At 43.9% G+C, this 27,504-nt stretch overlaps 1 pseudogene; it reads right to left on the bottom strand.

The window, feature by feature from the left end:
* Positions 1–1,839: 1,839 nt before the first annotated feature.
* Positions 1,840–27,504, bottom strand: LOC139011519 (ATP-dependent RNA helicase DDX54-like; annotated as a pseudogene).

Genomic DNA, 27,504 nt, shown 5'->3' with positions numbered 1-27,504 from the left:
GCTGGCGAGGATGCGGAGAAAAAGGAACCCTCATGCACTGCTGGTGGGAATGCACACTGGTGCAGTCACTGTGGAAACAGTAAGGACTTTCCTCAAAAAATTAAAAATGGAACTCCCATTTGACCTAGTAATCCCACTTCTAGGACTATATCCCAAGAAATCAGAAACACCAATCAGAAAGGGTATATGCACTCCTATGTTCATAGCAGCACAATTTACAATAGCTAAGATTTGGAAACAACCTAAGTGCCCATCAGCAGATGAGTGGATTAAAAAACTGTGGTACATCTACACAATGGAATACTATGCTAAAAAAGAAGGAACTCTTACCATTTGCAACAACATGGATGGACCTGTAGAGGATTATGCTAAGCGAAATAAGCCAGTTGGAGAAAGATAAATATCACATGATCTCACTTATTTGTGGAATATAATAAGCAACATGAACTGATGAACAAAAATAGAGCCAGAAGCATTGAGCAGACCATCCAACCTAAGAGGGAAGGCAGGGGAGGGGGTGGAGTAAGAGATCAACCAAAGGACTTGTATGCATGCATATGAGCATAACCAATGGACACAGACAGTAGGGGGGTGAGGGCATGTGCTGGGGGGTGACAATGGCTGTGGAGAGGTCAATGGGGGAAAAAGGAGACATGTAGTACTTTAAACAATAAAAAATTTAAATTAAAAAAATGGCATAACGAAGATGATGTGCTTCCAGACCTGAAATTGCTAGTAATTCAGAGGGAGAGCTTGTGGCCTGTACTGGACAGCTTTCTGAGGCATGCCTGTGCCCTCCCTATAGCTACCCTCAAGGAGAGAGGGTCCTGGGAGGCTGTGAGGCTGCAGAGCAGCTGGGTGGCTGGGGTTTGCTCACTGAAGGAGTCCAGAGGTTTGGACCTCAGGATGATGACACAGCTTGGTGTGCCTGTAGAAGGGGGGTGAGGCCCCACGTGAACCCCAGTAAAGAGTGCTGCAGCCTCCTTCTCAGTGTCCAGGTGGTGGGCACAGTGTGAGGGGATGCCCTTGCTCTCTCCTCACCCTACGCTCCATTTGGGCAATTTTTCTGACACTCGAGACTTGAGCTCTCATTCCCAAGCCATGCCTCACTTCGCTGCCTCTGTCCAATCAGGAATGACCTGTTTGACGATAAATTATTTTGTGTTCTGTTAGTTTAGCTTTGTAAAAATATTTTAGTTAACATAGCTCTCTCTGAGGCATTATTTTTTAAAAGGCATCAGGAGATTATTTTTATTTTTTACCTTAGTACAAAATACATGCTCATTGTAGAATGTTTGGAAAACAAATAGTCAAAGAAGAAAACTAAAACCTCCTATAGCTCCAGGCTGCAGAGAGAAGCCTGGCTTTCTCAGCTGTCACTGTGCCTTTCAAAAGGCATTTCAGCTCCCCGAGGCGTGACGGGTTTCTCTCGGTGCCTTTGCATCACTCAGCACCATCCCTTCTCTCCAGCCCACTTCCCAACTTCGTCCTGTCGGTGCTTTGTGATGTGCTGCCTCTCCTGCTGCCTCTCTCACATCATCATGGTCGGTTGTTTTGGTAAAGAATGGAGGTTTATTATAAGGTGAAGGTTCAATGTATAGGGTTGAAGTCAAGTGTTTAAGAATCTGAACATAAATAAACTTGTTTAGTTGCAAAGAATAGAAACCCATTCCCAGAAGCCCAAGTGAAACAAGACTCTCTCCCAGAGCAGCATCAGAACTCAGTGGCTGGAAGGCAGGGGGCGTCATAGGGAGTCCTCCCCTCTCTGTTCTGGCACCGCGGGCTTTGCAGCAGGCTTGCTGCTCTCTGTGCACCACTGCCTTCCACCCTCTCACAGACTCACTCCTGGGCCTCTTCATGGCTGTCCCCACCGGAGAATGCCTGGCCCTCCTGCAGCCCTGCTCCTTCCTTCTCTGTCTCTTTGTCTTCCACTTGTTTGGTCCAGTACTGGGGGGCTGCTACTGCCTCCAGGAACATGGGTGAGATGGGTTCTCTAAAGAGAGTAGAAGCCAGCACAGAACCTAAATGTTGTCCATGCTTCATGTGGGAAAGAGACTAGAAGGAACAGCTCAGACAAGCATTTCCACGAGCACCATATTCCTCCAAGACCCTACCAAACCTCACCGCGTTAGAGCACCATCTCTGAAGAGCTAATCTCTGTTCCCACCTTGAACTCCTTTATTGCCCTGGCATTTATCATGTTGCATTTTAACTCTCCATTTACATGCTGTACTTTCCTTTAAAGATGGTGAACTCCCACAAGGCAGAAAATCTTCTATTTATCTTTGCATCGCCACTCATGTTCCAGGGTCTAGCATCACAAGATAACTCCACAAATGTCTGTGGAATTAATGCTAAAAGAGTAGGATGTGAAGAAGGAGTAAAGCTGAAAGAAATCTCTAATTAGACAGGGAACTTTCACAAAAAAATAAGAACTCTCATCTTTAGATGTATATTGATTGGTGTTGTTTAAAAAACTAAATGATTTGTCTTTGATTAAAAGAAAACAATCAGTTCCTTTGTTGCTTGGCTTTGCTCTGACCCTTCCTGAAGGCGTTGAGCTTGATGCACACTGAAAGAATGTGAGGGTTTTGAGCCCTACATCCTGTTTTTCAAAAGGCATGACCCTGAACTTGTAGGGCACTGTGATGGCTCCAAGGCTGTCTGGGAATGTTGGTTGGGTTGAGCATCTGATTGGAGTGGACTTTTTCATTTGCGGTTAGGTGCCGTGGGTACTTGGCAAACGGCACAGCAAAGAAAACTAAAAATGTCCCCAATGAGTGAGGGGGAAAACTTGAGAACTTAGTAGAATTTCCATTCCTGAAGGTTCTCTTGATACTGCCTTTAAAATTTTGACATTATTTTCCCAAATGATCACAGTGGCCTGGCCAAAAGTCATGCATCCAAGAATGACAATTAGAGAAATGGGTCATGTAAAATGCTAGTGGTGGTTAAAGAAGGGGCCGTATTAACTTTTGTGGACAGTTTAGTGTTAGGGAGAGAATCCCAGAAATCATGGTACCTGCATCCCATGTGGAGTCCACCAGTCATTAGCTGTGGCATTTGTGTCAGTCACGTTAGTAAACAATGCTATGCTGTAATATTCATGGAGAAACGAGGGGAAGGAATTGCCTAAAAGATATGTCTCATCCTCTCCCACCTGGTGTAGAATCTCATGCTCTAAATTTGTAGAACTAAACAGAAAAAGTTGTTAGTAGTTGCCATTTATTTTTGAAACCCACCCATCAGTCTCAGTGCCATATTCATTCTCCTAGTTTTCTTAGCTTGTTCTCCACCCATTGCTACTTTGTGTCTTGTCAGCTCATGTTCTATCTGGTGGACTAAGCTTCCCCTCTTTTTTCCTTCTTTGATAACTGAAGTTCAATAAATCCGTGCACCGGGCCTCTAGTATCGTAATAACTATGTATGGCGCGAGGTGGGGACTAGACTTATGGGGAGGAGATCACTTTGTAAGTTATATAAATGTCTAACCACTAAGCTATACACTAAAACTAACATAATATTGAATTCAAACTGTAATTTTAAAAAATTTAAAAAAATCAATCAATCGATCGATCAATCAGCTTCGTAGGTGTAGGTGAATCTCTCTGTGAAGAGACAACTGCCTTTTGATAATCTAGATGCATTCTTTTCATTTATTCAGATGGAGTTTGAGTAAAAAAGCTCTCTTAGAAAGGATTGAGCTCCACACCAAGGGGTCAGAAAGAGCTTTTTAATAGTGAAATCTTGCCAGGCCTCTGTACTGTGTTTACTGAGCTCCAAGGGGGTGGAGGCTGGACAGTTTTTTCACCAGCTCTTCAGAATCCTGGAGCCCTAGGGATTATTTTTATGACTCTACCCTACACACTGGACAATTATTCCGTTCTGCATTTCCTGTCAAGATGCATAGCAAATGCTTACAGCTGATGTTTTAACTGGGTTCATCCACAGTCCTGAAGTGGCATGCCATTCACAGATCATATTTGTTAGCTATTCATTTGCTAGAGATGGCACTGAATGCACTCGCTCAGACGTATTTTGAGGAGACATTTCAGCTGTAGAGATTATGGGCTGCTAGTCTCGTTGAAGTTGGTGCTCTCGGAGCTCCAGTGGGAGACACTGAAGAGACCTAAGGAACATTTTCTCATTATTGATTTGATGTGAACACCTGGCCCATGTCTACAAGATGTAGAAATAGGTTATAATTGGGTTCTGAAATCCAGCACAAGCATGGAATTTCCATCTTAACTCATACAGAATTTAACACTTTGAATAACAAAACAGTTTATTTGTTTTGTTCTCTATGATTGAATAGTCGCTAGGTGACAATACATGTGTCATTTTGGTGTTAATCCTCACCTGAACTTATTGGGATAAGTTCATTGATTATTATTTTTTTTTTGAGAGAGAGTTGAGGGTGAGGGCAGGGAGAGAGAGACAGAGAAAAAGAAACATCGATGTGAGAGAGACACATCACTGGCTTCGATGGAAACCAGGGATCAAACCTGCAACCCAGGTGAGAGCCCTTGACTGGGAATTGAATCCGAGACCCTTTGGTGCACAGGCTGATGTTCTAACCACTGAGAACACTGGCCAGGGATGAGGAGGATACTTCTTAAATCATATCATTTTGTGTTCAGAAGAAAATCAATCACTCAATCAATCAAACAAAAACTACACAAGAATAAACTCAAAATGTAGAAAAGATTTAAATGCAAGTCACGAAACAACTAAAATCCTAAAAGAAAACCTAGGCAGTAAAATATCAGACATCTCTTGTAGCAATATTTTTGCCAATATATCTCCTAGGGCAAGAGAAACAAAGAAAAAATAAAATAAACTAATGGAACTACATCAAACTAAAAAGGTTCTGCACAGCAAAAGAAACCATCAACAAAAGAAAAATGGAACCCACTGTATGGGAGAATATATTTGCTAATAATACATCTGATAAAGAGTTAATGTCCAAAATATATAAAGAACTTATACCACTCAACACCAGGAAGACAAACAATCCAATTTAAAAAATGGGTAAAGAAATGTAAGACGGGAAACCATAAAAATCCTACAAGACTCCATAGGTAGCAAAATAGCAGACATATGTTGTAGCAATATCTTTACAGACACAGATCCTAGTGCAATGGAGACGAAGGAGAAAATAAACAAATGGGACTACATCAAAATAAAAAGCTTCTGCACAGCAAAAGAAACCATCAACAAAACAACAAGAAAGCCCACTGCATGGGAGAACATATTTGCCAATATTTCCGGTAAGGGTTTAATCTCCAAGATTTACAGAGAACTCATACAACTTAACAAAAGGAAGATAAATGATCCAATCAAAAAATGGGCAAAGGATCTAAGTAGACACTTTTCGAAAGAGGACATACAGAAGACCCAGAGACATGTGAAAACATGTTCAAAGTCACTAATCATCCGAGAGATGCAAATCAAAATAACAATGAGATACCATCTCACACCTGTCAGAATGGCTCTCATCAACAAATCAACAAATGACAAGTGCTGGCAAGGATATGGAGAAAAATGAACCCTTGTGCACCGCTGATGGGAATGCAGACCAGTGCAGCCACTGTGGAGGACAGTATGGAGTTTCCTCAAAAAGTTAAAAATGGAACTCCCATTTGACCCAGTGATCTCACTTCTAGGAATATATCCCAAGAAACTAGAAACACCAATCAGAAAGGATATATGCACCCCTATGTTCATAGCAGTGCAATTTACAATAGTTAAGATTTGGAAACAGCCTAAGTGCCCAGCAGATGAGTGAATTAAAAAACTGTGGTACATGCCCTAGCCGGTTTGGCTCAGTGGATAGAGCGTCAACCTGCGAATTGAAGGGTCCCGGGTTCAATTCCGGTCAGGGGCACATGTCCTGGTTGTGGGCTTGATTCCCAGTGGGAGACTCGCAGGTGGCAGCTGATCAATGATTCTCTCTCATCATTGATGTTTCTATCTCTCTCTCCCTCTTCCTTCCTCTCTGAAATCAATATATACAAAAAACCCCCTGTGGTACATCTACACAATGGAATACTATGCCACTATAAAAAAGAAGGAAATTTTACCATTTGCAACAGCATGGATGCAACTGGAGAGCATTATGCTAAGTGAAATAAACCAGTTGGAGAAAAATAAATATCACATGATCTCACTCATATGTGGGATATAATGATCAACATAATTTGATGAACAAGAATAGATCCAGAGACAAATGGTAGGAAGTGGGGGGGGGGTTAGAGAGCAACCAAAGGACTTGTATGCATGCATATTAGCATAACCAATAGACACAGACACTGGGGCAGTGGGGGCTTGCCCGGGGTGGGAATGGGTGGATGGGGGGAGGTCAATTGGGGGAAAAGGAGACATATGTAAAACTTTAGACAATAAAAAAAAATAAATTTAAAAAAATGGGTAAAGGATCTGAATAGACATTTTTCCAAAGAGGACATACATATGGCCAATAGACATATGAAAAAATGCTCAACCTCACTAATCACCAAAGAGATGCAAATTAAAACTACAATGAGGTGTCACCTCACACTTGCCAGAATGGCTACCATCAATAAATCAACAAGTGCTGGAGAGGATGTGGAGAAAAAGGTACCCTAGTACACTGTTGGTGGGAATGCAGACTGGTACAGCCACTGTGGAAAACAGTATGGAGTTTCCTCAAAATATTAAAAATGGAACTGCCTTTTGATGCAGCAATTCCACTTCTTGGAATATACCTTAAGAATCTTGAAACATCAATTCAAAAGAATATATGCACCCCTCTGTTCACAGCAATGTTATTTGCAATAGCCAAGATCTGGAAATGGCCCAAGTGCCCATCAGTAGATGAGTGGATAAAAAAGCTGTTACCACAATGGAATACTACACAGCCATAAAAAAGAAGGAACTCTTGCCCTAACCAGTTTGGCTCAGTGGATAGAGCATCGGCCTGCAGACTTAAAGGTCCCAGGTTTGAATCTGGTCAAGGGCATGTACCTTGGTTGTGGGCACATACCAAGTCGGGAGTGTGGAGGAGGCAGCTAGTCAATGTTTCTCTCTCATCGATGTTTCTAACTCTCTATCTCTCTCCCTTTCTCTCTGTAAAAAAATCTATCTATCTATCTATCTATCTATCTATCTATCTATCTATCTGTCTGTCTGTCTGTCTATCTATCTATCTGAATTCTTACCTTTGGCAGCAGTGTGGATGGACCTGGAGATTATTATGCTAAGTGAAATAGGCCAGTCAGAGAAAGACGAATACCATATGATCTCATTTGTATGTGGAATCTAATGAACAAAAAAACACACCTGACAAATAAAATAGAAGTAGAGGCATGGATACATGGCACATACTGACAGCTGTCAGAGGAGAGGGGAGGTGGCTGGGTGAAGGATGGTGAAGGGGTTAGCCAAAGAACATATGCATAAACGATGGTCACAGACAGCAGTGTGGTGATGGATAGAGGGAAGGGGTGGTGGGGGCTGGGTGGAGGTGGAAAAGGGGAGAAAATGGGGACATCTGTAATAGTGTCAACAATAAAAATAAAGTTAAAAAAATACACAGGCTGTCAGTTACATATCTGACATGTGCTGAGTTAGGCCCTGAGCCAAGCACTTAACATGTCTTACTTCATTTAAATCCATAGCCTTATGAGGAAAGTGATACTGCTGTCCTCCACTTTAGAGACTGAGACATTAAAGGTTGAGAGCGGTAAAATGGCTTGCCAAAGAAACTGGCACGGAGTCCAGGTCTGAGCTAGGAGTTAACAACTACGCTCCCAATCGTTGCACTGCTGGTCCGTGTACAAGGTAGCAGGCCTAATGGGCAGGGCTGAAGAGTCATAGAAAAAGTTACCAACTAAGATGAAAGAATGTCTTTACAAAGGCAACAGAGAAAATAAACTGTGGGACATCCAGACAACAGAATATTGTTCAGCACTTACAAAAAAAAAAAAAAAAAAAAAAGAAAAAGCTATCAAGCCATGAAAAGACACAGAGGAAGCTTAAGTGCATATTATTAAGTGGAAAAAAAAGCCCACATTCTGAAAAAGGCAAAACTATGGAGACAGTAAAAAGAGCAGCAGTTGCAGGAGTTGGAGGGAAGGATGAGTCTGTGGCGCACAGGATTGTAGGGCAGTGAAGCTACTCCGTGTGCTACTGATTGGAGGACACATGTCATTACACATCTGTCCAAACCTATAGAATGTGCAACACCAAGAGTAAACGCTAATGTAAACTATGGACCTTGGTTAATAATGACGTGACAATGTGGGCTCATCGATTTTAACAAATGCACCACTCTGGTGTGAATGCTTACGGTAAGGGAGGCTGAGCGTGGGGTGGGGGTGGTAGGGTGTATATGGGAACTCTTGTACTTTCTGGTTAATTTTGCTGTGAACTTAAAGCTGTTCTAAAAATTAAAGGGGTTTAGTTCAGTGTCTAGTACTTAGCAAGGACTATATAAAATTTTCTTAAATAAATTTCTGTATGTAAAAGAAAAAATGGCAACGAGGTGAGAAAAAAGCAAAAAGCAAGGATGTGATGAATAAGAAGAGATGTAAACCCAGGATGGACTGAGGAACACTGAACCCACAAGCAGTAGCTTGAGCTAATCTGACCCCTGCAGTGGGCGGCTGACTCCGGTCCCTCAGCTTCCCTTATCTTCTGGGCCTTTGGCCACTTTGATTATAGAGTGTTCAGCTGCTAGGCTGCCCTGTAGCTTCAAACATAGACTTTTCCACTCATTTACCAGCTCTGCCAGCGGCCTCAGCCTTCCCGAGTGAGGTGAGCGTCCGTCATGGCCTCTATCATCCCATCACGTAGGAATGAGCCTACCCTGACCAGATTCACAGGGACACTGGATCTTTCCATCACTGCCAGGCACACACTCCACAGAGCAGGCCCCAACTCAATCCATGGGTGAACCTTGAGACAAGTTTCTTCTTATGCCTCTTCCTGGTTCTATAGTAACCTGAGGAACAACGAGGAGATAAGTATAAGCCATTTCAATTATTTTTCTTGGAATCTATCTCCAAATAGTTCTATCTCTTTGTTGGTGAGAAAATTTTAATCAACTTTTTTTTTAAAGCGGGAAATGTAATCATGATAGTGAATGTGAGCTGTTACTTGGCTTCAGAGGAAGCTTTCTTTGTTTAATCCTTGTTAATTTGTTTCATCATTATAGTTGGCAATTCTGATGTAAAGTTACCTGTATTAATGCCTATATTGTTGTACTTATATTTCACTGGTTTAGAAAGTCTTAGAGCTACAGTAAAAATTATTCTTGCAATAGAAGCTTTTTTTGCTTATTGTCATTATCCCCCCCCCCTCCAGTGCACGAATTTCGTGCACCGGCCTCTAGTATTAATATAACAGCTTCTAGGAAGCTCTTGTTTAATATCACTTTTCCCAATTAATTAAAAAATTACTAATTGAGCACCTTTTATGTTCTGTTAACTTAGTGAGGTTTTTGCATTCATTAGCATATTTTCTTCTCACAGAATCATGAGCTGTGTTTCATGAAGCCCAGCAAAGGCCAGTGGTTTATCAAAGGCCTCACAGCCCCTAAATAACAAGGCAGAATTTAAACCCAGGCCTCTTTGTACCCAAAGGCCATGCTCTTTCAAAGGGATGGCAAAGGTAAAGTAGGAGGAGTTAGGGACACAGGGCTCTCACTTCCCCCTTAAGACAACAGATCAAATTGAATCTTAGTTCTCCCTCCCTGGGTGGCTTCCCAGGAGTCTGATATTTTCCTTCAGTTCTTTCACAGCTTTGCAGATACGTGTGTGATTTTGGCGCCAGCATACAGTGCACATGTGCTTTGGAAATATTCCTGCAACTAAAAGCAGAAAAGATACCTGTTGTGAAAGGTAAGCCACAGGCGCAGTTTTGCTGGCTGCAGCAGCCCACAAATTATATACAAATAGAGAAAATGTCCTCCTGTCTTGGCCCTTTGGGGGAAGACTGCCCTTCCTGATTGGTGAGTGAGAGGAAGAGTCCTCCCAATGCGGCTGCGCCCAGCAGGGAGACTGCTGGTCAGAAGCCCTTGGAAGACCAGGTCCGCAGCCAGCTTTGACCTCCGCAGGTCTCCCTGTGAAGAGCTTGCCATAAACCCTCCCTTTCTTCAGCTCGTTCACATTCTGGATCAAATCTGTCCTCCTGAAAGGCCACTAAAGCGAACCTGTTCTCATGGATCTCTTTACCATTTTTTGGTTTTCCTTAGACTTGGGGGAGGGTTTTGGAAGCAAAGCAACATTTATTCTGATCTGAGTGTTTAACGCCAGACTTACGTATGGGAAGGAAAGGAGCTAATGTTCATTAGTCCCTGTGCTGAGCTGGACGCCTTCACACGCATCATCTCACCTAATCTCCCCCAGTCCCCAGGAGGTGGGACTGTTGGTCCCAATGTACAGGTGAAGAGACTGAGATGCAGACGGATTAAGTCATCCACGAGCAACTGAGGCAGAGCTGAGTTTTCACTCAGACCTCCTGGTTCAGAAGCCTCTCACCACGTATTTATGTTGGAAAGTACAGAGGACAGTCACTAATATTTAAGAAACACATTTCTGTATTTATTTACAAAGACAGAAAGCAGAAGAAACCGACAAGAAGAAAACCAAGGTTTTCAGGCTCTGAGCAGCTCAACAATCCATTTTTCGTGATTTATGGAGTGTTTTTTACTGGTGGCCACAGAGCGGCGCCCAACAGCAGCAAACCTGCTTTTTCTGAGCGTGCTAATCCCAGGTCTAAAAAAAAAAATTATCCAGTAGCTGTTTCAAGTTAGTACCTGGGACTTTACAGGAACCAGCAGGCCTGAGATTGCTGGATACTCAGTGTAAGGACAGGAGGTAAAGGCTCAGGGGTGGAGCATTTTAAGGAGATTCTTTACATGTAAAGAGCCCAAAATAGGATCTAGAATGTAGCAAGAGCCCCATACATGGGAGACTTCTTTTTCACTTCCTTCTCCTTTTCTTGCCTCCACCCCCACCACGTCTTCCTTGCTGCTCCACTTATTGTGTGTGTTTTCAATGAGTCAAGAAATTTATTAGGAACCAAGCAATTTCGGAACAAGCAAAATCCCACCAACAAACTCATGAGTCGAAGTGCACCGTGTCTCTGGGGAAGTGAGTCAGGCACGCATGTGAGCCCGAGCCAGGCTCTCGGGAAGCTGGGCAGCATGCTGAAGCCAAAACACTGGATGTGGGCATGAGATCTCAGTCCAGATTGCAGCTCAAACAGAAAGGAATCAGCTGAGTGACCAGGGGTATTTTGCAGACCCCCTCTTTTGTAAGGCCCGAGTAATACCTACATCATAGGACTGGCACTCTGGTTAAATGAGAAAATGTGGGAAAGTACCACCAAGAGTTCTTTGCATTCTGTAAGTGCTGATGAACTCTTTATTTAAAACACAATTCAAGGCCAAAGCTGTCTAGAGGTTTTTATTAGGGAGGCTGAGGGGGCCTGCTTAGTAACACTGAACTCTGGTGACCCTGTGTTTCCCTGAGAGAGGGCACTGGGTGCACAAGCCTCCTTTGTTCACCTTGGGGAGACAGACCAGTCACTGCCTTTCAGGGAAATCCACTTGTTAGAAAACTCCTGGTTGGTCTGAGTGGGATGTAAAGGACTTCGCTTAGTATAAATACATAGAACATTCATAAGAGCGTGTGTATAAGCGAAAGGCCAGGGCAAGGAGTTCTGGGACCTCTCTGCTTTCAATGATTATAAAGTCAGTATTTATTAACATACAACTCATTTTCAAAATTTAAAGGAACCTACAGAAATGAATAATTTTTTTTTATCAATGTCTGTTTTCAAACTGATGACTGCTCTGGTCCAGGCACTACTGATAACGCAAAGCAATGGAATTAAAACATCAAGAATCATTTCGTTCAGTATTTGTGTGCCCTCAATTCAACTGTTGCTGGTTTTGTACCATAAACTTTATCTTTTTTGTTGCTGTTATTCCTCACCTGAAGATATTTTTTTCATTGATTTTGAGAGTGGAAGGGAAGGAGGGAGGAGGAGGAGAGAGAAACATCAATATCAGAGACACATTGATCGTTTGCCTCCTGCATACATCCCAATTGGGATGGAGATTCTGCAACCTAGGTACACGCCCTTGACCAGGAATGGAACTCCCAGCCCCTTGCACCACGGGTGATGCTCTAACCACTGGGAAAAACAGTCAGGACAACTTTATCTTTTATGTATCCCCATAAAAAAGTCTAGTGGATAACTTTTTGTTCAAAGTTTAGTCTGGCTTCACCCGTTATTTCAAATCAGCTAAACTTGAAAAGGAGTGAAAATTAAGTGAGTTATCAGCCGTTAAAGTGAATAATTATACACCCTATGTCCCCCCAAAATGTATACATACTTTGAATAATTATAGAGGCAGTGTTAGTACTTCAACTGTGTTTTCAAACTTCCAGTAGCATTTTAGTATGAATTTCCTTTGTTCAAAGCTTAGCCTGGCTGAAAGAAAAGAAACACCAATTGAACCATCAGCTGTGAAAGTGTGTGTACATGTTTTGGGACACCCTGAATGCATTTGGAGGGGACATGCACATAGCCTGTGGCAGTTCACACTGGAAGCCTTCAGGCCAGCAGGTCCTCTGGAGAGTAAGAAGATGGTCTTCTCTTCCTTGGACAAATCACACTTGTTCCCACCTTGGGCTCTCCTGTCAGCCCCTCTGCCTGGAACTTTGTTCTCTCAGGTCCAGATATTGACTCTTGTGGCCCATTTAGGCTTCAGATTAAATGTCACCTCCTTAGACTGCCCTTCCCTGACTGCCCATTCTAGAGTAGTCCAATGTAGACTTTTCTATCACACCCTCATTTTTTTTTCTTTAGAACATTGACCATTTCCTGACATTTCTTGCTTATTACTTGTATCCCTTCAATGGAATTGAAACTCAATAGAGCAACACTTTTGCCCATCTTTCCATCGCTCTCATTAGCTCCTGGAATGGTGTCCTGCAATAATAGGAACTCAACAAACATTTGTAGAATGTTGAAGAAAGATATGCATTTTTGTACCATAAGCCCAAACAAAGCACTCTAGACTTAGTTTTTAAAGAAGAAATGGCAGCCCGACCGGCGTGGCTCAGTGGTTGAGCATTGACCTATGAACCAGGAGGTCATGGCTCAATCCCCAGTAGGGGGCTTGCAGGAGGCAGCCAATCAATTATTCTCTCTCATCGTTGATGTTTCTATCTCTCTCTTTCTCTCTGAAATCAATACAAATTTTTTAAAAAGAAGAAATGGCACTACTCAAAAGAAAGGAAGAAAGGAAGAAAGAAAGGAAGAAAGAAAGAAAGAAAAACACCCTGAAAACATAGTTTGCTTAAAAATCCTGGTTTGTGTTCTAAATGTTTGCAAAGAAGTCATAATTGTTTCACTCTCCTCCTGGACCTCTGACTGCAAAATTAGCGTGATGGAGTGGAGCACATAATAGAAAGGGAAGGTAAGCATTAAAATGCTGTCTGCCTTAGAACTGCACAATCCACTTCTAATTAATGGTAAAAACCCCCTTTTTCAGGACTCTCATGATTGATGTCAATTTAAATGCTTCAGAAAAGCCTTGACCCTGAGCACAGAACTTTGTACATGGAATAACTGTTTTTCAGATACTTCTGAAGTGCCATCTCCTACGCTAGGCCCTGGGTGACAGTGATAAACAAGACAACATCCTCCCTTGCCGAAACTGGTTTGGCTCAGTGGATAGAGCATCGGCCTGCGAACTGAAAGGTCCCAGGTTCGATTCCGGTCAAGGGCATGTACCTTGGTTGCGGGCATATCCCCTGTAGGAGATGTGCAGGAGGCAGCTGGTCGATGTTTCTCTCTCATCGATGTTTCTAACTCTCTACCTCTCTCCCTTCCTCTCTGTAAAAAATCAATAAAATATATTAAAAAAAAAAAAAGACAACATCCTCCGTCCTCATCTGACAGGTGGCAAAGACACGCAAAGGTGATCACAGCACAGTGTAGTCAGGGTTATAAGTGTGGCTGTTATGAGTACAGGGGTGGTACTGGTGGCTTCATGAAAATTGTGGCAATGAAATAATGAAATGGAGGAAAATTTAATGGTTCAAGGATATGCCTAAATAGTAATAAAAACTGATGGGCACATAAGAAATGTGCAGAAATCAAATTTAACGACAGCAGATGTGACACATCCATCAATCAACAAGCATCCACTGAGGGTATGCTCTGTTCCAGGCACTCTCCTACGTGCCGTGACTCAAGCTCACCACTGGCCGTCATGCTAAGACTGTGCAGCCTTCCAAAAGAGGCATGCGATGTGCTTTCTGCCTTCACGGGGCTCCAAACCTCAGTAATCCACAGGAAGAGCTTTGGCACCTGCAGAAATGATCAGAGTGCTTTATTTCAACCCACTAGCATGCTGTCATTCTGACCAAACCCTCAAAGGAGGTTAAAATGTGAAGAGAGAGCCTGTCAGCTAACTCAGAAGCCAACCCCGGCCTCTGGGAACTTACTCCACATCCTTTGGAAAAATCTGTGCCCTCACTCGTTCTGTCTACAGTAGACATCTTCCCTTTTCAAAAGCTATTCATCTCTCTCTGTTTTTCTTGCAACTGTTGGACAGGGCCCAAGTCCTACTGAGCTCGGTGAGATGATTTGATTTATGACAGTGGAGAAATAGGCTTTCAGTTAGTTTTTGAGTCAGAAACATTTTCTAACTCCAAAATAAATTGTGACAGGAAGTACAATCCATGCCAAATGTCCCGTGTCATGTTGAGTTAAAGCATCAAATTTAAAGAAAATGTTAATAGCATTTGCTCCCTAAGAAATTTGCTACTTCCTTGTGCAGGAAACCATGATATTGAATTCTCCAAAATGTTGGCCCTCTTTTTTTTCTGTTTCCTCCCCCTCAAATCTGTGTTACTCCTGGATTTCTCCTTCCCGTCAGTGTGGTTTTGGTTCAATGAGATTTTGGGGAATTGATGCAGTCAGGATTAGATTCCGCAGTTGCTCTCCTGGCATAGCCTTTGTGCCAGGAATGTGGACCATGAGGGGGTGCTACTGCTGCTCTTTCTAGCAGTGCCTTGTGGGAGAGAGGAATGAGAGCAAGGCCACCAGCATCACTAGTAGGGATGAGGGGTCCAACCTTCTGCTTGAATGACTCCTTATAGTGCCTAACCTTATTAAGAAGAGATTGGAGATCTCTGGACCATGCCATCAAAGCTTTTAAATCAACATAAGGAAAACAACTCCCATAAATCTTGACAGAGACAGATAGATGAGTTGGCAGTTTGATATAAAGGGGCATTTGAGAATGCACTTATGTCTAAAGGGTTCCAGATTGTTAATTATTTTTTTAGTTAAAGTGAATTGTTATACTTATTAAATAGATAGATGAAGACAATGCAGTAGAAATAAATAGTAAAGAACCGCCTCCTTCCCCTTTGTTGCACATCTCACTTCCACTGCCACCACTACCGCCACGATCAAGGGTAGCTGGCATCATCATGGATCTAACATAGGAAAGTTTACTTATAGGCAAGAACTCATTTAATCATTACAGAGAAACCTATGAAGGAGATACTATTATTTGCATTTTACAAATGAAGTAAGTTAGTATTTGAAAGGTTATATAAGTGACCCAAGGTCACACAGTGAGTAAATCATATAGCCAGCCCAACAGGCTCTATGACATAATATGGCTTTCCCTTCTTGAAAAGCAGCTATGAGAAGTGGGGCCTTCCACGTTCTCTCCATCCAGTGTTTCCCAGGCTTTGGCTTGACCTTTGGTGGGGATAATGCACTTCCAGTTTTCTCATTCCACTAATGGACTCTTATCCGTATCCTATGGCCATTCTTAGGACAGAAACCCATGCACAAGACAAATGCCACTGAAGAAATATCAGACCAAGATAGAATCTTTAATTTTGTCCTAAAAATTCCTCCAGAAGAATGATAAATTACACTGCTTAGTGTAATGCTAAATTTCCTCCCCTTCAGTTATTTGCTTATGTGATCCATTCTTCTCTATTCTGGTGATTTCTGTAGAGTCTACTGAGATTACTTGAAACCTAGCAATTTTGTGCCTTTCTTTTTACGTATTCCATGGGAACCTCTGGCACCTACTTATTTTCTATCCGTGAGCTGTATAGACCACACTTCTCAGTTGCAGCCTCAGAAGCCAGCAGTCAGTCTTGACTTGGCCCCAGACAGAGTTTTTTTCTAATTTGTTCATGAACTCAGGCAGTTTCCTGCTGGCCTCTTGCTTTTCTTCTGCCAGCATGATCTGCTTTGAGGTTTACCAGATACTTCTCTTGAGCTTTGTTTATTTAGGTCAAATTGTTAATGCTGTTGACCCCTGTGTTCTTCCCACTAGATTGTGATTCTGTGACAGGAACTAGTTCTTAGTTAGCTTTATGGTTCTGGCATGGGCCTGAAATGGTGGGAGTGGGTGCTCCATAAAATTTAGTAAAGAATGAAGGAAGGAAGGAAGATAGGGAGTTATTATTTCTATTATTATGAAGTTGTTTTTACATGGTATAATTTCTGGTGGTGGGACCTGGAGCAGAGAGAGGAGAGAGAGGAGGGTGAAGACTCCTCCACCTGACCTCTTAGACTTGCTTGAGAGAAATGATTCAATGGGAAGTTAAGAGCTCCGACTCTGAAAGCAGAAGATTGGGTGTTCCGAATCCTAGCTCTGCTGTTCACTACTTAGATGACTGTGAACAAGGTTCTCAACCTTTCTGTGTCTCAGTTCTCTCATTTGTAAAGTTGAGAAAATTAGAATACCTTTTCCATAAGGGTTTGATGGGAAGTAAATGAGTTAATCTATGTAAAGAACTAGGAGTAGTGCTGGTACATAGAAAGAACCATTTTACTATTGTTCTGAGAAAGGGTTTAGCAGCCAAAACTTAGGGACTTGTCACTAGAAAAAACTTTTAATCATTTATTATATTTATCAAACACCTTCTTTGTGGCAAGCATTGTGCTAGGTGTTAGAAAGGAAGCTTAATCAAGAGGGGAATGACTTAAAGTCTATGTCATTAATTATACAGCAGATCATTAGAGGTGTAAAAAAAGAACAAAGTGCTATGATAGTGAATGAGGTAGGGTGTGCAGGAGAGGTGGTTCCCTTGGGTATCATTATCAGACTTTCCCAAATGTTTGCTCCTAACAGTACCACACAAAGGTTATCAAGGACATCTCTGTAAGTAGAAGATACGGGCCAGGGCAGGTGTAGAACAGGGCAGAGGTTGAGCATAGGATGAAGCTGATGGAATAATCTGGAAAGTGCCAGAGGATGAGGTCCCGCCTTCATGGGTGAAGGTTCAGAGCCAGTGTCACTTGAACGTTAATGTTAATGTGTCCTCATTTGTATTCAGACTGGTGATGTCCAGGGCCATTTAGGTCACCAAAATAAATGAAAGTTTTGCAGGTTTTTCAGAAGAGTTTCAATGTCTTTCCTATATGTCCAAGAACTACAGAGTTAAACTATAAAATTTGGAATATGTAATATCTGATAATTACATTTTTTACTCTTAGGGCATTTTAAAGAATTGATCTCTGTGTTCTTTTATTTTTTAGTACTTGTTTTCTCTTTCTGACCTAGCATTGCTATGCTATTGTATATTTCTTGAGTGGGATTCATTTTTCAATTGTTTAGCCTCTGGTGATATTGAGAGTCCTTTGATATTTTTGAATTTTTATATGAACAAGATGTCAAATTCCTGATTCCATTAAATCAGTTAAGGATTGGGAACCAGTAATTATTCATATACATTTTACATGAGACTTCTGTTTTCTTTTGTACTTGAAATTTTACCAGGTATTATCTCCAAAACAAGCTCTATTTAAGAGACCTGGGCTGATGAACTTGGGAGAGAATACATTACTCATAGAGGTTACATCAATTGTTTACATCAATTTTACTGACAAGTGTATATATAACATTATAATATAATAATTTAATATAACATATAATAATGTATGGTCCATATTATTTCAGAAAGAAAAACACCCATATTATTCACTATACATATTATATTACTAGAGGCCCAGCGCATGAAATTGTGCGCGGTTAGGGTCCCTAGGTTTAGCCTGCGATCTGGGCCATTTTCCACCCACTCGCCAATCCCTGGCCACCGCTGCTGCCGCCAGCCAGCCGGTTCCCCTTGTAAGCCCTCGTCCCGCCCTGCTGCCACTGCCAGCCAGCCGATTCCCTTCGCAGACCCTTGTCCCGCCCCGCCACCACCATCAGTCACCCGGTTCCCCTTGCTGGCTCCCCACCTCATAGCAACTGGTCAAGCGGTCATTCTGGTCATTATGCTTATGGTCTGGCCTTTTATTATATAGGATGTAAAATATATATAGTAAATATCTTCCTATATATTTACAACATGTAAAATGTAAAATACATACTTAATATCTTACTAAATGTTTATAATATAGAATCTACACTAATAAAAGAGAAACATGCAAATTGGTGTCACACCACTACTCTTCCCATTGGCTAATCAGGGCGATATGCAAATTAACTGCCAGCCAAGATGGCGGCCGGCAGCCAGGCAGCTTGAAACGAACATGAGGCTTGCTTGCTTCAGTGATGGAGGACTCCAATGTTCCCCGCCTGCCGCTGTCGGTCTCTGAGCTTGCAGTTTGAAACATTGTTTCAAATATAGAAGCTAAACAAAACCCCAGAAACCTGCTTTCAGCCAGCTGGGATCTCAGAGTTGGAGTTGAAACAGTGTTTCGATTATAGAACCCAAACAAACCAGATACCTGCTTTCAGCAGCCGAGGCCTAAGAGTTGGAGCCAAGCCTCAGAGCTAAAGCTGGCCCAGAATAAAAAAAGAAAAGAAAAAAAGGAGCAGTTGGGAGCTTCAGTCACCTGCCAGCCTGAAGGCAGCCCTCAGCCCCTCACCTAGACTGGCCAGGCACCCTAGTGGGGACCCCCACCCTGAAGGGGGTGTGACCAGATGCAAACAGCCATCATCCCCTCATCCAGGCTGGCCAGGCACCCCAGTGGGGACCCCCACCCTGATCCAGGACACCCTTCAGGGCAAACCAGCTGGCCCCCACCCATGCACCAGGCCTCTATCCTATATAGTAAAAGGGTAATATGCCTCCCAGCACTGAGATCAACGTGACAGGGGGCAGCGCCCAAACCCCCTGATCGTCCTGCGGCTCTGTGTGTGACAGGGGCTGGGGCCACAAACTCCCTATCCTCCCTGCTCTGTTCGTGACAGGGGAAGGCACCCCAACCCCCTGATCAGCCCTGCTCTGTGCCTGATAGGGGGGAGCTCCCCCACCCCCTGATTGACCCTGCTCTGTGCGTGACAGGGTACGGAGCCCCAACCCCCCTGATGGGCCCTGCTCTGTGAGTGACAGGGGGCATCATCCCAACCCCCTGCTCGACCCTGCTTTGTGCGTGACAGGGGGTGGCGCCGCAACCTCCCCATTGACCCTGCCTTGAGTGTGACTGGGGGCGGTGCCCCAACCCCCCAATTGGCCCTACCCTGAGCATGACTGAGGGTGGCATCGCAACCTCCCGATCCGCCCTGCTCTGTGCATGACAGGGGGCAGAGCCCCAACTCCCCAATTGGCCCTGTTCTGAGCCCGACCAGGGGCTGCACCTAGGGATTGGGCCTGCCCTCTGCCACCTGGGAGCAGGCCTAAGCCAGCAGGTCGTTATCTCCCGAGGGGTCCCAGACTGCGAGAGGGCACAGGCCGGGCTGAGGGCCCCCCCCCCCCCCCCCCGAGTGCACAAATTTTTGTGCACTGGGCCTCTAGTATATTATAATAGTAAATATCTTACTAAATATTTACTATATATAATACTATGCAGCTGTAAAAAAGAGGGATCTCTTACCCTTTGGGACAGCATGGATGGTCCTGGAAAATATGCTGAGTGAAATAAGCCATACTGAGAAAGACAAATACCATGTGACCTACCTTATTTGTGGAATCTAATGAACAAAATGAATTGACCAACAAAATAAAACCCAAAGCAGAGAGGCATGGAACAGACTGACATATCTCGATGTTGGGTTGGGAGGACGAGAAGAGATAAACCAAAGAACTTATATACTTACTAGAGGCCCAGTGCACGAATTCGTGCATGGTTGCGATCCAGCCGGCCCGCCCCAATTGGGGCCCATTGAGCTGGGCCAGTAGGAGGGAGGGTTGGCAGGTAGTTGGCCAGCTGGCCCTGCCCCCTATCAGGGTGTTGGGGGCTAATTGGGCCTGGATCAGGCTAGTTGGCTGCGGCAGTGCACTTCATAGCCACCAGTCATTCTGGTTGTTCTGGTCGTTCCACTGTTCCCGTCACTGGGCTTTTATATATATAGATATGCACACCTATGCACATGGGCAATAGGATAGTGAAGATCTGGGGGAGGGGGGCTTGGTTAGAGACTGGGAGGAAGGGGGGAGAAGAGGGGAAAATGAAAGATATCTGTAATACTACCAACAATAAAATATATTTAAAATTTCCTATATAATAGTATATATTAATTTACTATATAGTGTGTAGTACAAATGTTAGTTATTTACTATATATAATATTGTGAAAGTGACCCCTTTCCCTCTCTCCATAGGATTGTCAGATAAAATACAGGACACTCAATGACATTTTAATTTCAGGTAACAAATACATCTTTTTTTTTCAATGTATTTTACTGATTTTTTACAGAGAGGAAGGGAGAGGGATAGAGAGCCAGAAACATCAATGAGAGAGAAACATCAATCAGCTTCCTCCTGCACACTCCCCACTGGGGATGCATCTACAACCAAGGTACATGCCCTTGACTGGAATCGAACCTGGGACCCTTGAGTCCGCAGGCTGACGCTCTATCCACTGAGCCAAACCAGTCAGGGCAACAGATACATTTTTAATCTAAGTATATGCCAAATATTGCATGGGCCACACTTATACTAAAATTAGAGACCCCGTGCATGAAATCTGTGCACTTGTGGGGCCCCATCCCCTAGCCCCCAATATTTATGTATTTATGTATATGTGTGTATGTATGCATATTGTGTTTTTTTGTGTGTGTGTGCGTGTTAATCCTCACCTGAGCACATTTTTCATTGATTTTTAGAGTAGAAGGGAAGGTGAGAGACAGAGAAACATGGATGTGAGAAAGACACATCAATGGGTTGCCTCCTGCACATGCCCCCACGGGATGGGGCAGAAACAGCGCCAACGACAGGGCCGACTGCTGGCGGCCCCATGGGGCTGAGGCGTTAAATGTATGGCGATTTTCTATTTCTGCTTCCACTTCTGGTAGAGGTCCCGCTTGTAGGAGCTGCTGATGTAGGGACCACTTTCTGCCTTGATCTTCTTGTCCTCCTGTCCTGACTGTCCCACAAACCACTTCTTCTTCTAGTCCCACTTGAGCTGCTGCCGGTCCCTGGTCAGGATCTGGGCCTCGTCCCCCATCAGGTCCAGGACAGCGCCAGCCACCTGCTGCTCAAAGGTGCTCCTGTCCTCACCAACGCTCAGGCCCGGTTCACTGTCAAAGTCCTTGGGCTGATAGGGGACATAGAAATCCTGTTCCAGCGGCCCGGCCTCCTCCTTCCGCCTCTTGGCTCCCCGCTCAGGTCCTGGCTGCTAACTTTTCCAGCCCACGACCTCTGTGAAGACATCCTCCATGCTCTCTCCCTCCTCCTCCTCCCCCCCCCCCCCCCCCCCACCAGGCTGCTCCACCTGCCGCGCTGGGCAGCTCTGGGCTGGGCCAGCCAGGCCCTCCTGGCGCTCCTGCCGGCCCTGCTGGAAGCTGGCGATGGCCTTGCAGTCCTGCCGCTTGGCCCGCATCACCTGGCTGCTCAGGTCCCGGCTGGAGGCGTTGATCTCAAAGATGGTTGCCCGCCAGCGGTATTGCTTGGTGCTGTCCACCAGCCTCAGCCGCTGTAGCTCCTCCTCCTTGAAGCTGGAGCTGAAGAGGGGGTGCAGGCCCAGCCCCGCGAGGTCCAGCTCCTTGGCCACTTGATGGACTCTGGCGAGGGCGCCGGCCACAAGCGCACGGACTGCTGCTGGGCGTTGTTGGCCACGCGGCCCAGGCCCCGCAGCTCCAGGGACGCCTCCAGGGTGCTCCGCAGGCCGCAGTCCTAGCCGTCCACCACGCTCTGTGGCACCCGGCCCAGCAGCCGTCCACACCGACCGCACCTTAAGGCTCCTCGTGGGGGGTGGGGGGGCGGGAGAGGGTGAGGGCACGGCCCTGGAACAGGTGCAGGTCCAGCAGGTAGGGGACCTCATCTGGGGCCACCAAGGAGTAGGCTGTGCCGCTTCCACCAGCCTGGGCCACACCACCCACTGGTGTAGAAAGAGGTTGCCCTTGGCTGGGAAGCTGAAGTTGACGTTGTCCAGCAGCGGGATGTCCAGGCTCTGGCTGCCAGGTGAGTCACAATGAGGGTGGAGCACTTGCTGTGGGTGAACTTGGCCAGGTTGATCTTGCAGGCCGTCTGCTCCAGGACGCTGTAGATATGGGCACAGCTCACTGGCTGGAGCAGCCTCCCCATGCGAAGACCAAGATGGGGGCGGGAGAGTGTGGGGGGGAAGGCAGACATTCAACGCCTGGGCCTGGGCCTGGGGATGGGGGGTGGGGCTGGTGGGGAGGGGGAGGGGCCACCAGCGGTTAGGGGCGGGGTCTATGGGGGCCAGATTGGGCTGGTTGGCCACCTCAGCAGTGCCTCATAGTGACCAGTCCTTCCACCGTTGGTTGATTTGCATTTTAGCCTTTTATTATATAGGATTATCCATCATTATCTGAAATTAAGTTTAACTAGGCATCCTCTTTTAATTTGAGAAATCTGGCAAACTTACTTCTTTCAATTTTTTTCAGTATTTGTAAGAATAGAAAAAAAGTGAAATTCTTGGAAACCTTCCAGCCCTTAGCCCTATTAACAAAGCCCAGACCGACCTTAGTTTGAAAAGTTTCTGAGAAAAGAAAGCACATATTTTAAATAAAATTGGTCGGTAGGATCAGAGGTCATCCTTTCCTGACATTGGAGCATGGCACGTACTTTGCAGACTATGCCTCTGTGTTAAACACGTGGGGACGTGGTGCATTTGGAAGAGAAGAGAAGCAGGACAGCATTAACCGCTCTAAGGGGGGCTGTGTAGCTCTTAGTTTAGAGAAATGGTCACTGGGAGAAATTCAACAGGGACATGTTTCCATGCAGATTCCCCTCCTTACCCCCCCCCCCCCCCCCCCCCCCCCCCCCGCCCAGGTACACTGTGGATGGGCACCCATGAGAATCTGGAAGGTTAGAGTTACTGTACAAAGGCCACCTTGAGGATGGTATTTAAATTTTCTTTCCCATTGCAACAACAGTCTTATTTGAATATGAGAAAAACAGAACTATCAACAGTACCAGGTTTCCATATTTGTTATTTGAAGTTTGAAAACATGCATTTCTAGAATGCTGTTTAGAGTAGAAAGGACTCTTTGCTGGAGCCAAGAATCTAAGGCCCCCTGCGTGGCACTGCTTGCTGCTCACTGGCTGTATGATCTAGAACATACCAGTAGGCATCTCTGATCCCTCAAGTGGAGGGGGCATGAGGTCGCTAAGGCCCTTTCCTGGCTGCAGACTTCTGAGTCCATAATGACCCATAAACACTAGCACTGGGTTTCCATGAAATTCCCCTTTCAAAATGCTCCATGGACGGGCTTTTTCCTTTCTTCTTCTGCCTCTCTCCCCTTTGCTCTGTATAGTTAACAGCAGGGAAAGTTCTGTGCAAAGCCCTGAAATAGCAACAGCCAAAAACCCACATGGAGTCTACTGGGCTCCATGGGGACCAGACCCTGCCAAATACCTGTCATCAAGTCACCAGTAGGACATGGGAAGGAACCAGTGCTTAGGTGGTGGCAGCTTAGACTTGTGACTTGTGTCATTAACCTCCCTAGAACACCCAGGCCAATGAGGAAGTCTCTCAGAGAGCCCCCCGAAAGCCAAAATACCAACTAGAGCAAAATGCCAGCCGGGCCAGCAGCCTGTTTACCGCCCGTGTCCTGACCGGGCTGAGAGCCGAAATAATGCCTGGCAGTGTCCTCTGATTCTGCTCCCAGAGCCCCTGAGTTCCTATGGCAACCCAGAGGGCTCATTGAAAGAACACTGTAACTGGGAAATTTTATTAATTGTGTGCCCTGGAATAGGCCTTGGGTACTATCCCAAATCCACAGGGAGTAACATTCTAGACCTTGAAACATGGCTCCTGGCACCCACAGGTCCCAAACTTTCAAAAACAACCTTTGTATGTTCCACATTCTGACCCTTGGGAACATTTACTAAACGTGGGTTAAGTAAATGCTCAGGAGAGAACCAGTTCAGGAAGAAAGTGGTTTGTGGTTCTTGGTACTTGGGAATAGGACTTCCATGCTCATCATTCCTAGTTTTTCAAAAGTTGGACTTATACCCCTGGAAATAAAGGTGGCTTTACCCCTGTGTGAAGAGGTTTGTACCCTCTTCTGAATCCTGTGTGGTAAAAGTTCTCAGGGAATAATTATTCTTTGAAATGCAGATTTATATAGTATTACCCTAAATTCATTGTATTGCGTATCTTAAAACTGACTGTCCATGTACAGCCTGCTCCCGCACTGAAGAGCAGAATGTGAAATGCTCTGAAATGTGGGTTGTAATTTCCATCAAGAGATTAAAAAATCCATGTCTTTGAAGATAAGCCATCTGCAATACAAATCACAAAGTTGCTGCATTTAGAACGCAATGCTACTGTAATTTCAGTGAAAAGAGGAAAATAATACAGCTTTTTTTCTCATAGAGCTTGTAGTTTAGCACAACCTTTCACGCACATTATCAGTTTGTTTTAAGTCTACCCACACACACTAAGTACCTGTGATTGGCAGGACTTCTGTTTCTGCTTCCACTTCTGGTAGAGGTTCTGCTTGTAGGAGCTGCTGATGTAGGGACCACTTTCTGTCTTGATCTTCTTGTCCTCCTGTCCTGACTGTCCCACAAACCGCTTCTTCTTCCAGTCCCACTTGAGCTGCTGCTGGTCCATGGTCAGGATATACACAGGGCACTGGAGACACACACATGAGCAGATACGTAAAATACAGTGCATTAAATGAAAGACCTGTATAATGTGCTGTGAGAACAACAACAAAAGCACTCAATCCAGGAGGTGAGTCTATTGAGAATTTAATCCTTTGCAGTAAAGTTAATATCTCTATTTAACAGAAGAAACCTAAAGCTGAGAAGCTCATGGGAGTATTCTTACAACGAGCAGAGCCTATGCTGGAATCCATGTTGAGTCCAGGCTCTTTGCAATATCTTGGTACCAAATCTTTTCCACTTTCACTTTTCACCAAAAAATTGCCAATGCAATGAACGCAATCATTTTTTTAACAGTGAGAGTAAATCCTAAACTTCTCTTTAAGCTTTCTCATTTTGACAGCATATTCCACATTGAAAAATCCCACTCATCAAGAAAATGTTAGCTGCCCTCTATCTCTATATTTCATCAGCTTATGAAATCCCTGACATTTTTTCCTCTGGAAATAGCAGGCTTGAGTCTGAATGTTAGAAGTGGCTTCATGTTGAACTCTCATTTGTGAGGAATCAGACCACTGACAATATAAACGACAAGATCTCAGCTAAATACTGAGGTCAGACATCGTGCCAGGTATTTGTCTTTTAGAAGATCCTTCATGTTGGGAAACAGGCCAAATAAGAGGACGTTAGTGAGTTGGCATAATCTAAAATTTCTTGGCCAAAAATATAAGGGAGGGAGGTAGGGAAAAGGAGAAATTCCTCCCATAAATTGATGAACCAGGAGATGGAAAAAAGATCCCAAATAAAAGTGCAGAAAGTTAATGAGTCTCTTGGAGCTAGAATGTATTCTAACCTACAGCACTGAGAATAGAATAAGGCTTATAAGAATCAGAAATGTGTACTATAGTCAGGCTAGTGGTTTACAAACACCGCTGCCTTGGGATTCATGAGGGAAATGGGCATTCATTACAAACAGTAGGCAGGATTTATGTGTGCATAGTGATTTGAGCACTAGTGTTGGAAACGTGACAAACTTTGGAGAATTTTTACTTGGACATAGAGAAACTGGGTCTAAACTAAACAAAGACATTCTCAGTATCTCTGGGAACTACCAATGTTTCAATTTTTGCCAATGTTAAAAAAGTGAGAATTGGTGTCTAGTAGTTTTAACTGGCAAAAGGAGATTACAAAATGAGATTATTGACCTCTGACAATGACTGATCTTTTCTCGGTATAGTTTTGGCTTTCTAGAATGTCATGCAGGTGAAATTATGCCATATGTAGCCCTTTCAGACCGACTTCTTTAACTAAGAAATATAAATTTAAGGTTCCTCCATGCCTTTTCATGGCTTGATAGTTCTTTTTTTTTTAACACTGAAAAATATTCCATTGTATGAAACAGTTTGTTTATCCATTCAGCTAGTAAAGAACAACTTGGTTGCTTCCAAGTTTTGGCAACTATAAATAAAGTTGCTATAAACATATTTGTGCATAAGTTTTTATGTGAACATAAGTTTTCAACTCACTCAAGTATATACTAAGGAGTGCAATTGCTGGCTCGTAGGTAAGAGAATATTTAGTTTTATAGAAAACTGTCAAACTGTCTTCCAAAGGGACTGCACCATCTTTCATTCCCATCAGCAATGAATAAGAGTTCCGGTTGCTCTGTGTCCCCTGAGCCATTTAGTGGGGCCATCATTGTTTAGTGGTATCATCATTGTTTTAATTTTCATTTCCCTAATGACATATGATGTTGAGCATCTTTTCACAAGTGCCTATTTGCCATCTGCTCATATTCTTTTTTTTAAAAAATATATTTTATTGATTTTTTACAGAGAGGAAGGGAGAGGAATAGAGAATTAGAAACATCGATGAGAGAGAAACATCGATCAGCTGCCTCCTGCACACCCCCTACTGGGGATGTGCCCGCAACCAAGGTACATGCCCTTGACTGGAATCGAACCTGGGACCTTTCAGTCTGCAGGCCGATGCTCTATCCACTGAGCCAAACCAGTCAGGGCTGCTCATATTCTTTGGCTTATATTTCTCTTCCGATCTTTTGCTCATTTTAAAGTGATTGCTTGTTTTCTTATTGTTGGGTCAGAAGAGGGCTTTTTTAAAAACAATAAAATAAATTGTAGGTACAAACCCTTTATCAGATAAATATTTTGCAAACATTTTCTTCAGTCTGTGGCTTTTAATTCTCTTGAAGGCGTCTTTTGCAGAACAGGAGCTTTGAATTTTAGTGAAGCCAAAATGATCAATTTTTACTTTCACAGATTGTACTGATGGTGTTATATAAATGGGCCAGAGATGGTCCCTTGGTTTTGGCTTAAAATGGTCCTCATGTTACTTCTTCACATCAGGTTGGGGCCACTAACCCAAAGCCCACTGACATCCAAGTCAAATTCTCACATATCCAATTGCTTTAAATATAATCCAAGTAAACATTCTTAGCCATTTAGAGGCCACCTACTTTGCACACCTTGTGAGACTGCAT

The sequence above is a fragment of the Myotis yumanensis genome, unplaced genomic scaffold, assembly GCF_028538775.1.
Source record: "Myotis yumanensis isolate MYYU_CA2020_CCGP unplaced genomic scaffold, mMyoYum1.0.hap1 SCAF_5, whole genome shotgun sequence".
NCBI classification, from domain to species: Eukaryota; Metazoa; Chordata; class Mammalia; order Chiroptera; family Vespertilionidae; genus Myotis; species Myotis yumanensis.
This window is presented reverse-complemented; position numbering and strand designations above follow the sequence as displayed.